Raw genomic sequence first — 13,376 nt, 5'->3', positions numbered from 1 at the left:
CAAGGTCCTCCTCAGGGCCTTAACTGTCCAGTTTCCTAGGCTTATTTTAGGAAGGTCAATTTAGATATGTACATACATGTGCATACAGAAGTATTTATCTACATAAGTAACTACGTTTCACCTATTTTGCCTCCTTTTATGATCCTAGTTGAAATCCTGATGTTAAGCAACCTTAGGGGGAAAATTTTATTTATTTACTTATTTATTTATTTTAGTTTTTTGAGACAGGGCTTCTCTCTTCTCTTCATAGCCCTGGCTGTCCTGGAAATCACTCTGTAAACCAGACTGACCTCGAAAAGAAAATTCTTTTTTTTTTTTCAAAAAAATTCTTAATCACTTCACAATTTACTTTCCTTGTTTATAAAATAGGGATAGTAAGAGCAATTAAAATTTTAGTTATGCCGGGTGGTGGTAGTGCACGCTTTTAATCCCAGCACTTAGGAGGCAGAGGCAGGTGGATCTCAGTGAGTCTGAGGCCAGCCTGGTCCACAAAGGAATGTTACATAGAGAACCCTTTCTCAAAAAAACAAACAAAATTTGTTTGTTTGTGTGTGTGTGTGTGTGTGTGTGTGTGTGTGTGCGTGTCTTAAGTGGGAAATCCATGAGCAGTCAATCAGTGCTATTTTTGTTTATTTCTTATATATACCGGTCAACGGTAGATGCATGGCTCAGAGTTTTGTGAAGCTTAGCTATCATACCAACGAAGTTTACACATCTTTTTTTTTTTTTTTTTTTTTTTAGTTTACAGATCTTGTTACAGTTTATTGACCCATTGTTTGCACTTCCCTTGTACATTATTCTCTATGGACTCCAGCATCTCTACACATGTCAGTGACTGGGCATGGTAGTGTGTGTCTGTAATCCTATCTGTGGGAGGCAAAAGTGTAAAAAGTTCAAAGCCAGCCTAGTTGACCATGTCTCCATAAACAAACAACAAGCAAATAAATAAATAAATAAGTGAATGAATGAATGAATGAAAGGGAGTTATTGGCCTCAGCCCAGAATAAAGCAAAGAATCAGCTGGGTATAATAGCCCCTAAAAAAGAGCAAATTGATTAGTCATTCTTTGACACAAACCAACTTGAGAAAGTTACATTCCAACTTGAGAACATTACAGTGCCTTAGACAAAAGTTTATGATTCATACTTGGTCTTTCTGAGATTCACTTTTTTCCTGTATCATACACATGCATATATGTAAGGGGTGAGAATCATGCCTCTTCCCTTAAGGTAAAGGGACTACAATGGGAAACCAGACCAATTGAGATTCACAGGGTTAAAGAGAGCAGGCAGAACCTGCAGAAAGAAGAAAGAGAAGAAAAAGCAGCTCTCCGAGGCCATGCTCAGCCAAGCTCCTTGGAATCCTTACTCTCTGTGATCCGCTGTGGGATTCTATCTGTATCTCTCTAAGGCATCCAGATATTTTGTTTAGGGTTGTATTATTGATGTATTGACAGAAGTCTTTAAACAACAGCAAACACCTTGAAGAAAACGATGACATTTCCGTCAACATTTTGTTTCCCAACAGTGGCTATAATGGTAACTAATACAGTCCCTGAAATGTAGCAGGAAGCCAAGATCTCTACAACAAATGAACAAGACAAGCAGAACAAACTCGGAGAGGCCATTCATGATAGATAAATAAATAAATATTAAAACACTCAGAATCCAGAAAAGAAAGAGGTAACAGAAAAGATAGGTTGAAGGTTAGAACCCAAAGCAGAACGGACATTATAACCACCAGAGACTATATTTTCATATTGTTTAATTGCCTAAATTATTTTATATTTTAGATAACCCAGAATCTTCACTAAAATCCATATAAAGTAGATAAATAGCAAGATAGTCTTTTTTACCATTATTGTTTTATGTTTCTTTTATTTATATAATTTTATATTGTAATTTGTATACTATAATGTAATATATACTTATTTATAATGTAATTGTTTGATTTAAGTAATACAGTTACATCATTTTCCCATTTTGTTTTCTCCCTCCAAACCCTCTTATATATCCTTCCGTGTTCTTCTTCAAATTCATGGCCTCTTTTTTCATTCATGGTTTGTGTGTGTGTGTGTGTGTGTGTGTGTCTGTCTGTCTGTCTGTGTATGTGTGTTTGTATATCTGTGTGTGTAATGCTATTTTTTTTGCATTATCAGGGCTAGCTATTTGGTATTGGATAACCAATTGGTGTGCTCTTGCATGGTAAGACTGTTTTTCCCACTCAACATTTCTGAATTGCCTGTAGTTGTACAGTATTGAGGCCTCCTGAGTTCCTCCTCACTCCCATTAGCATGTCTATTGGCATTATCCATGTTTCAGATCTGCTTTTTCATTGTGTTATTTGTTATTGGTTTTTGGGGGGGAGGGGGAAGATGCAGGGGAAATTTGTTTTGTTTTTGTTTTGTTTAACGGGGTCTCCCTGTAGGCGTGGCCTGGAACTTCCTCTGTGAGGGAGGATGACCTTGAGCTAAAGATTCTCACGCCCCCAGCTCTCAGGTGCTGGGATTACAGCCCGCACCACCATACCCAGCAGAATAGTCTTTTTAACAATGAAAAATCCAAGCAGACACTGAAAGATTAAATGATCCTCTCAATAGAACTCTGCTCGCTGGTTGCACAGCTGGGCTGGGCTCTTAGCTCTGCAAAGTTTCACTCTTTCCTCCTCCTTTCCTTCCTCTTTTTTTTTCTGTTTATTTATTTGTCTGTGTGTGAGTGGAGGAAGTGGGCGTACCAGCGAGTCACTTGAGGATCATATCATACAAATTGGTCTCTGCGTGGAAAGCGGTTTCCCACTCGTGTATCTGATTACCATTTAACATCAGCAGGAAGGCCCTGCTAGCACCGTCCTGTCAGAAGCTTCAACTACCTTCTCAGCAAGGAGCTTCTGTTCTCCCACACCCAGCTCCTGGCAGCAGCCCTGTTCCCAAGACGGCCCATTTCATCTTCTGGCAATTTTGATCATTACACAGTTCTTCCTGGCATTTAACATAATTTCTCTACTTTCAAATCTTAGCTACTGTTCTTTTTTTCCTGTTCCCTTGAGACCACATAGCATAATCTAATCCCTGTTCCTCATGGCACAGCATCCATGCAAAGACAGCTCTCATAACCTCACCTATCTCTGCCGTCTTTCTCAAGCTGGTGCCACTGTCTCAAGCGCTCCCTTTAGTGCACCGTTCTTGATTCTTGCTCTTTTCAGACAGACCCTGCCTATTGTCTTTGTGGATGAGCTCCTTCAAGTGTGACGCACAGGCGGAGGCTGAGCAGTGCAGGGTACAGAGTGACCACAGATCCTTGATAAAATAGTTCTATTAATACAAACTAAGATGTTTTTAAGCTCTGTTGACCTATTTTGTGCTTATTCTCAAAAAGAAAAAAAAAGTGGTTCTTTGAAGGATGGGCCAACGCTGTATAATTTACTTGGGGGAATTGAGGTACAAGGGTTTATACCCTAAATATTGTACAGTAGTTCTGAACTAGGGTCTTAGGACTATACCAATGTAGGCTGTTATCCATATCCTCATTCTAACACATCCTAGCATTGTGAGCCTGGGAAGATTTTGTCACTTCTGTTCTGTTTGGCTCAGTTGATATTAACATTTCAGAAGATTGTTGTAAAGAGTAAATAACACTTGCAATATATGGAACAGCATGCAATGCATGTTCAAGAAATGATAGTTTTCTTTTTCCTTTCTTTTTTCTCTAACATTCATCCCTGAATTCCTTTGCAGAACTACCTTGTAGATCAATTAGTTCGTTCAACACACATGCTATTTTTTTATTTCAATATCTGTGATTTATTCACAAAGTTCATACCTTCTTTACATTCTTCGTAGTAATGTTTTAAAGCATGGTTGAAGGTAGAACCCAAAGCATGTGCCTTCCAACATGTTCACCTTGACCCATTAATCAGCATGCCACGTTTATTGAGCTTGTTATAGAACCACCTAAATTTGTGTTATTTGGACACAGTGGAATTTATAGTGCATGATATAATGGGCCAGTCACCTAAGAGTGGCACTAGAACTTAGCATGTTTATAGTGCCTCAGAATTATTTTTTAAAAAACTAAACAATGAAGGTTAAATTGGAACCTATTTATCTGGTCTTCCTCTAGTTTTCCTCAAAAATGATCACCGTTTTATTATTTTGTTACCATTATATCCATGTTTTTTACAGCCCACTCATAAAAAATACCTGATACAACTTTATCAAGATTTATAAAATTTTTAATTTTCATTTATTTTATCAGAGAAAAATTTGTTCTTAATGAGGGTTAAATAACTCTTTCTAAATAAAAAAATGAAAGCAAACTTCCAACAGGATGTGGGATAGGGCTTAAAAATTTAAAAAAAGAAATAAAAATAAATAAATAAAAGGAATAATTGAAGAATCAAATTTCAGAAAAGCCAGTTGCACCATCCTCTCCAGGTATTGAGATCATTTTTATTAGAAATTATGTTTACCTTCATTATCATGAACTTACCCCAACATTTCCCCATCCCGTTCATTGTATCACTTAAAAAAGGGCTGATCCACTTGGCTTCACCAATGTTTTCTGCTTAGGTTGTGGACCAGGTAAAAGACGACATTTGTGCTTGATTCTTCCACCAAACATGAATAATTACCTAGCGTAGGGCAGAAGTGGAGGCAGTGGGAGAAGAGACCAGGGTTTCTGCTAGGACAGAAATACTTAGCTGGATCTAATTCTTGTCCATTTTATAGCCCACATAAATGTTGTATTATTATCATGTCTGTGTCAAACATACTTTTAAAATGAATAATGAACTTAGAGAAAATAGAAAAAAAAATTACTTCAAAGACAGTTTTTTTTTTTTCGTTCCTGAAGTAAAAGTAAAATCATACTAAAAGAAGTCAAAGAGGCATTGATCAGGGGCAAGCGAGACGTCCCCTGCAAACCCTGTTTCTTAGAACCCTGTTAGGAAAGTGAACTCTGAAGGAGCCTCCATTCCCTGCTCTGCCCACTCTTTTGTTCTTTTCCAACGCCGGCACAGATCTTCCCATTCCTTCACTTGAATGTCTAGTCAGATTTCATTTAGTTTCGGGGGCCATAAAGCCAGTTGTCAGATAAGCTTAAAGGGAAAAAAGGAATATTAATTGTACCACAGTTGGAAGCTCCCCCAGAGCTCAAGGACTTCAAGATAACAGAGCATAAAAACAAAAGCACAGCGCCTGACAGGCACCAGGCGAAGGGCACAGATTCCGGGCTATGGGGCTGGGGGATAATGGAGACAGATTGGGATCCCAGCTGTGGGGATTTGGGATGCTGGCGATTGGGTATATGAGTGTGTGGTTAAGCGAAAACTTCCCTTAAAAGCGAGCTAGCTGGAGATGGCGGAGTGTAATGGGTAGTCTACTCATCTTCTAAACCCTTGCCTCTACTCTGTGATTCATTCATGACCCTGTAATTTGCAGAATCTGCCTTTTCTCCCCAACCTGGAGAAATTTGGCTACGATTACTTACAATGCTTATAACCTGACATTGTACCTGCAGCAATCCTGAAATACGCTATTTCTTTATATGCCTGCCTATTTGTCACGTCCCTCAGCCAGTCCCGGCAGCAATTCTACTGGTGTCCCACAGTTCAGTTTTAATTACGTGTCTTTTGAAGACTTTCGGTACTATCCAGTGGAGTAAGAAAATCTGGACTCATAGAAGGTCTTGATTTTTTTTCTTTATATCTTACTTCCTATCACATTCCACAGAGAAGTGTCCCAAAGCAGATGAAGAAAAACAAAGGCAAAAGTGTCAGCAAAGAATAACTAAGAGAAAGCTGTAGCCCCTTCCCCATCCCCGAGTGAAGGAGGATCACCCCGGCTGGGAGATAGGCCAGGAGTGTTATCTGGAGGTCCAGTTTCAATGCAGAAAGCACGAGTGACCACGAGGAGGGCAGGAACCGTAGGAGTCACATACCATTGAGAAGTTGTCTACAAAAATGACACACTGAGATAAAGAATGTAACACCCAAGGCAGTTTGTTTGAATCCATAGCTAGACTTGCCGCCACCACACCAGAATTATTACCAACAAAAAGCAAAATGTATTAAGTGTTCTCGGTCTTTTCAGTCCTCATTGCTTCGTGCATCATCAAGTCAATAGCTGAAGTCTGATGTGTTGTTGCTTCTAACCCTTAATTTCTGAAGAGAGTCTCGTTCTTCATCCTTTCCAAACATAACTGTGTGTGTATTTATGTGTGCAGGTGTGTTTGCGCACATGTACATATGTGTGCATGCATACGGAGGCCAGAGGAAACTTTAGGGTATCACTCCTCGAGTGCTATGTGACTCTCTTGTTTTGAGACAGGGTCTGTTGATGGCCTGGAACTAGCAAAAATAATCATCATCATCATCATCATCATCATCATCATCATCATCATCATCATCTAGACTGGCCAGCAAATCCCAGGGAGCCACCTCTCTCTGTCTCCCAGGTACTGGGATTATAAAATCACCAGACAAAAAATGTTTTCTGTCAAAGAGGCAAAGCAGGTAGCCGGAAAGTCTGTTGGTTTCTTAGCCTAAGACCATCCCATCTGCTGCCTTCCTAGCTGTAAGGTTCAATGTGTCTGGAGTCCTTCATAACCTGGAATTGCCTTGGATTTTCAAAGTAAAGCCTGGAAAAGAGCTGAACTGAAATATTAGTGATCTTCTGAGAAAGCAGTGGCCGAAGTCTTTCTTCTTCCTATTAATCAGTAAAGTGCGGATCATTGTTGCCCAGATAAACAAGGAAGAAAGGACAGCGCTCCAGGAGCCTGTGTACTTCCTGGTCACTCATACATTTGTTCATGCAACACTTAAGCAACTGTCAGTGCCAGCACCTATGAGTATATGCCAGCATCACAAGAGATACCAGCCAGCTGGGCAATGGTGGTGTGTGCCTTTAATCCCAGCACTGGAGAGGCAGAGGCAGACACATCTCTGTGAGCTTGGGGCCAGCCTAGCCTACAGTGAAAGTGCTAGGACAGCTAAAGCTACAAAGAGAAATACTGTCTCAAAAAACCAAAAGAGGGAGAGACCAAACCGATGGGGTTCCTTTGCTAATGGACCTTGTGCTCTGGTAGCAAATATAGTTGCATTGTAAAGCATCACAAAATGTTCCTCACGACTATGGTGGAGATAGAACAAGGGACCTTGCCGTACTGAGGAGAGTACACTAGAAGAGCCAACCTCATGGCCTGGAGTGCTTAAGGATGGAAGGGAAGGGAGCTGTACCTTAGTCAAGCAAAAGGCTGGATTATGGGATTTTAAGTTCTTAGGCTGGCTTTGTATTCTAAGAAAAACAAAATGCAACTCTGGGACATGTCCTTTTTCTGGTCTGTGTGATCACTACCATTCCTTTTAAACTCTTAATTTGTGTATAGTACTGAGTAATTGAGACACATTATTTTATGTGCCTCAGACATTTCAGTAGGAGGCTAACTGCATTAGTATTTAACATAAACTGATATGTAATATAATATAAATCTTTTAACTGAGAAATACACAAGTATTCACTGTTATATGAATGTCTGTCAGAAAACACTCCACTCGAGGCTTCACGTGGTCACTACACAGAACAGAGAACTTTAAATGCATGTAACAAGAGTGACTGTTTCCATAGTTGAAGCCTGTCTGACAGGACTGACAGACGCTGGATACTGATGAACATGTGAGGTTTTACTTCTATTTGGGAGAAGCATACTTGCATTTTGACTTTATGTCATTAGACCTGTTATTCAGCTGGAACTGTGTATCTGTCGTCAGCTATACAATTTGTATTGGGCATTTTCTTTATCTGCATGTCTTCCTGGAATCTGTCTCTACCAAAGCTTCCCATGGAAGCAGAACTGCTTCAAGCTTCAAAGCTGGAGATTCTGGAATCAGGAAGCTCTTCAATGAACACGGGCTCTGCTATTTCCTAGTTATATGACCTTGCACAAACTCCTTAAGCCTACTAATCCTCAGGCCTCCATTCTCTGAGCGGTAAAATGGGGATAAAAGTGGTGCCTGCTTTTAAGACTTAAGAATTAAACATGGCCATGAAAATAAAAATAGTTCCTGACAACAAGTAACAGCTCTTCTATGTGACTTGTCATGCACAGTGATGGTTAGTATCCAGCCCATGATGCTTAGGGTGATAAATAGCAATTTTATTTTCTGAGTAAGCTAGTTAAAATGCTTGAGAGATTTGCGAGAGCGTTCTTTAAGGATTGCTGAAATTTAATTTGGTGACACAATAATTACAATGGATGAGATGAAAAAAATATTTTTTTCTGCTTTCTTTACAAAAGGTAGTGGTATTATTAATTATTTAAATAACAGCAGAAATCCCAGTATTTATGTACCTCTGATTTGACTTTTTTAGCTTCCTCAATATTTGTCAACAGTAGATCAAGAACTCAATTTTTGGAGAGGCTGAGATTATTCACTGAGTAAAGTGTTTGCTGTACATGCATGAAGAATTGAGTTTGGATCACCAGTAACTACATAAAAAGCAGCAAGTGGCAATATACATCTACAATCCCATTGTTGGGAGACAGAGATAGGACGATCCTGAGGTGCTCAACAGCCAGCCAGTCTAGGCTAACAGTGAACTAGAGCTTCATTGAGAGACTTAATCTCAAAACATATATGAAGGGCCATAGTGGATGAAATCTCCATATCAACCTGAGGCCTCTGGCTTCTGCATGCACCTGCATGGGCACACACACAGGCACACACACACACACACACGGAGAGGTGGGAGAGAGAATGAAAGACAGAGAGAGACAGAGAGATACAGGGACAGAGATGGAGAGCCTGAATTTAACTCCAATGCTGTATCCTTCGTACTCTAAAATCTGATAACAGTATTTCTCAAAGTGTGGATTATTGGAGTCACCCAGTGATCTTTAAAAGTTAAAATGCCTGGTTTGGACTTATAGAATAATATATAAATATTAAGAAAAAAACCCAACCACACTGATTGTTTATGAATACCTAAGCTTAAGAATGGCTTGACTGCAGAGGTAATTTTTCCACAAGTAAGCTGTGTTCTCTACGGAGTTGAGTGGTTGGGGTTCTTCTTTAAATGGTCACTTGTGTGAGGTGTCCCTGTGACACATCCTGACACTTGCAAAGCCACTGAAAGTCTTGGATCTTTATGTCTTAGTAACAATTTCCTAATGACTTGATTAATAGTGATTCACTTGTTTCTGAATCTTCAGAAACAATCATCTCTCCATAATTACTGTGACAACAGCTGAGATCTTACTCCTGTTTAGTGAAGAGAAAGCTGTGGATGGGGCAGAAGTGAGTAATTGTCTTGTCAGGATCCACAGAGACCCTCTAATGTAAACATCTCTATGGCTGAGCTCTTCCAACTGGACTTTCTCCTTCCCAGTTCAGAACACAAGTTCCTAGCATGTGTTTCTACAGCATCCCTGTCCTGTATGTCCCTTTCCCTCCTCATCTTCGTAGTGACTCCATATCCATTTTGATTCGGACCCGGTGTCCGATTCTGCTTCTTGAAGCACGAAGGTGGTAAATCGTTCCATGTTTCGGTTTGTAAGTAGAGGAGAAATATATGTGGGAAAATGTCAGCGTAATTTAGAGTGCGAGAGAGAGAAAGGGAAAAGTGCTTATAATTATATCCAGGGAGAAATTGCTTTCTATTGCTTGACCCTCAGGTAATCACAGACACGGAGGCAGGTGTGCTACGGAGGCAGCTCTGCTACCTGCTGCCCCGGTATGTCAGCTCTGCAAGCATTCAGCTGGCTAAGCCATTTTCCATTGTCCAGGCAAAGATGACAAAGATTGATATTTTAAATTCTGTGCTTTGAGGATTGATTGATTGATGATTGTTGAGTGAAACAAGGACTAACTTCCTTTTGTTTTGTTTGTTGATGTTGTTTTGTTTTGAGACAATGTCTTACTCTGTAGCCCAGGCTGACTTTGAACTCACGTAAGTCCTAGTGCCTCAACCTCTCCAACTCTAGGATTATAGACATGAACCACAATGCCTGTGTGCTTAACTTTTCTTTTAATTAAAATTCATTTTAGGAGATCCTTCTAGCTGTAGCAAGAGTCATGCCGAGTAGTAAATGTCAAGATTACAACGGCAGAAATCCAGATCTTTCAAGTGTGAATCTACAGGTGTGTCACCGAAGGCACCATTCCAGGAGGCTGGGAGGCTCCATCTGTTCCCTTGATCGTAGAGGTTGTTCTCAGTAGTTTGCCCCAGAACAAGGACTGTACACATGGGCTTTGGAGTCAGGTAGATGTGGAGTTTGAGTTCTGGGTCCACCCCCCCCCCTCATGAGTTGTATAGTTCTTGACAGACTAACTATCCTCATTTTCACAAACTGTAAACTGAATATAACAATAGCCGTAATGAGAACTGCAAGGCAATGGATGCGTCCTCAGTCTGACCCACAGGAGCTCCATGCCCGTGTTCTTTGGCATTCTATAATTCTGTTTGTTGCAGTCTTTTCATATATATTCCCCAAGTATTTTTAAAAATTAAACATGTAATATGTCAAAATGTTCCAAATGCCATATTCCTCTATTTTCTTAACTTCACTGATTCAACAAATATTCCCCGAGTAACTATTGTGTTCAAAGATTGTTCTACCTTCTTAAATCATTGAAGAAAACAAAGGAAGACAGCAGCCATGGAGCCTACGTTGCACACGAGAGCGTAAATACAATAGACAATAAGCAGAGTCAATAAGTTATTTCCACGGACTGAAAAAAGAGATAAGTCTTATGGAGACAGGGTGTGGGAGTCAGAGCATTCCAGTTTTGAATGAGAACAGGAGAGGACTTCTTGGGATTCGTAAGCATAGAGCCATGGGAAATGTTTTTTTTTTTTTTTTTTTGGTGAGGTCTGTACAACACTGTAAGTCTAATTGTACAATTTTAGACAGAAGTGAAAGGCTGGAATGCCTAAAGTAAGTAGGAAGTCATTCCTTAACTTCTTAAATGCAATAGGAACGCAGCAGAGAGTAGCTCATTAGTGTGTGTGTGCTCATGAAGTGACAATGATGATTTATTTTCTTTCTAGCCTCACTCTGCTCTTTTTAAAATAATTTATTTATTTTTATTTATTATGTGCTTTGGTGTTTTGTCTACATATATATCTGTGTGAGGGTGTCATATTCCCTGGAACTGGAGCTACAGACAGTTATGAGTTGCCACATGGGTGCTGGGAATTGAACCCAGGTCCTCTAGAAGACCAGCCAGGGCTCTTAGCCACCGAGCCATCTCTCCAGCCCCTCGCTCTGTTCTTTAGGATCACAGGTTATCCTTCCCTTACCCACTATGGTTCCACGTCTCAGGACGTTGGATGATAGATAATGTTATCAGTAAGAAATATGATAAATTATGCTATATTTATGTGTCTTGTAACAGAGTTTATGTAACATCAAACTGAACACTTTACATATCATAAAGGCAAATGCTTTGTAACTCATAGGAATATGTGCAATTAAACTTTAAATTCATGGTTAGACTTACTCTTAGGCAATTTTTATTAAAACATAGAACAAAATTGGTTTTACATCTTGATTAGGTAGGAGGAGCACGGCAGTGGTTTTCAGAGGCAGGGTCTGCCCCGAGCCACCCCCCTCTAAACCTTATCCAGCCCCCTTGCTAGCTGACAATTGACAGCTCTGTGCCTACGATTTTCTCAATTATGAATTGGGGGTGGTAAGCGGTGTCCTTTCCACCTCTCTAATTCCATGAGTCTTTGAAAAGCTACAAGAATTTTTTTTTCTTCTGGAAACTAGCACAGGTATAATGTGTAGGACTATAATCTCTTGGCATCTGTTTTATTGAAAACTGTAATTAAGGTGATTTGTCCATTTTTGGATGGGAACAAAAATAGAGTGTGCTAATCTTCCACATATTATTTGTGCCTCTTTACCTTTCATTTTATAAATGAGTAGGATAATATATTCTTGCCACATACTGTTCACCATGAGTCTTGCCAAATACATAGAACTTCAAGACACCACTGTCACATGTTAGTTCCCACATACTTGACGTAGCCTGCTCTCTGTGGACCTACAGATTCTTACATGTGATACAGGGCTGTCCTTGAGGTCGCAAAACCTTTAGCCATCAGATTTTATGTCAGAATTGACTTTACCAGTAATGTGTTATAAGCTTCATTTTTATATAGAGAAAAATAGAAATGCCACCAACGTCCACTTAATGATTAAGAAACTACCTAGAGATATAGATCAGTGGTAGAGTGTTTACCAAGCATGTGTAGAGCCTGAGGTTCAATTCCCCAGACTTGGCTCAGCCGTTAAAAAAACTTGCTGATCTTTCAGAGGACCAGAAATTGGTTTTGAGCACCCATATCCAGCACTTACAAGAGAGGATGAAATTCCTTCTTCTGGCCTTCATGGGTACTGAGTACCTACACAAACATGTGCATATGTGTACAGAAACACAAACTCATAAATTTAAAAAATAAATCTTAAATAAATCAATTAATTAAAATCTAACTTGGCTCATACCACAAACTCAGATTTTTCCTTAAGCCCCTCAGCCAGGGTTGGCGAACTCCTGCCGGTATAAAAGCTGGATCTGCGCTTCACTTCCTTTCTGTCTCCCACTGTGTATTTCAATATGATTTTTACATCTTTTAATGCTAAAGAAATGAAGAGAAGAACGATACCGTGTAGCATGTGTGTATTATATGAAATTTCAATTTCAATGTCCGTAGACCAGAGGGGTTTTATTGGAACACTGATGCATTTGTATTATCTGCCCATGTAGGTATGGCTGCTTTCTCAAGAAAATTGTTGTATATTTGTTACAGAAACCCAGAGTGTTTATTATTTGTCTCCTTCCAGAACAAAAAAAAAAGCTGATCCCTGGTCTAGATTATATGGATCTCTTAGTTAGAATATCTAACAAAATAAAGTTAAAAGACAAACTAAGCACACCGTGCCTGTTTTACATACACTTGGGCTGGTACCATTGTATAAGAAAACTACACATCCTTCCTTATGCTGCTAAGTTTCTTTGATAAAAGTTGGTCACACATTTGTTTATTTTATTGTTATTCTCATTTTTTTCCACTTTCATTAATTTCTCTTCACTCTACCAATATAACTAATTACCTGAGAATAAGTTACTAATCAAATGTAGATGTGTTATCTAAATTGTTCAAACAAACACTTGATCGATCTTATTCAGTAGTACAAAGTGCCGGCACAGAGGTGTGTCTGGACAGGAAACAGAAAGGGAAAGTCTTTGACTCAGTTGAGGGGTTAGTGGAGGCTTCAAACTGAGGACCTGAAGAGGAGGGTGAGGGCAGGGTGGTAGAACGGAGCCAAAAGCATCTGTTCCATGACACAGCCCTGTTTTCCAAAGCCTGTATG

Source organism: Microtus oregoni, unplaced genomic scaffold, assembly GCF_018167655.1.
Source record: "Microtus oregoni isolate MIOR12 unplaced genomic scaffold, Mior012 000023F_ref0000262, whole genome shotgun sequence".
Lineage (NCBI taxonomy): Eukaryota > Metazoa > Chordata > Mammalia > Rodentia > Cricetidae > Microtus > Microtus oregoni.
Note: the sequence above shows the minus strand (reverse complement) of the source record.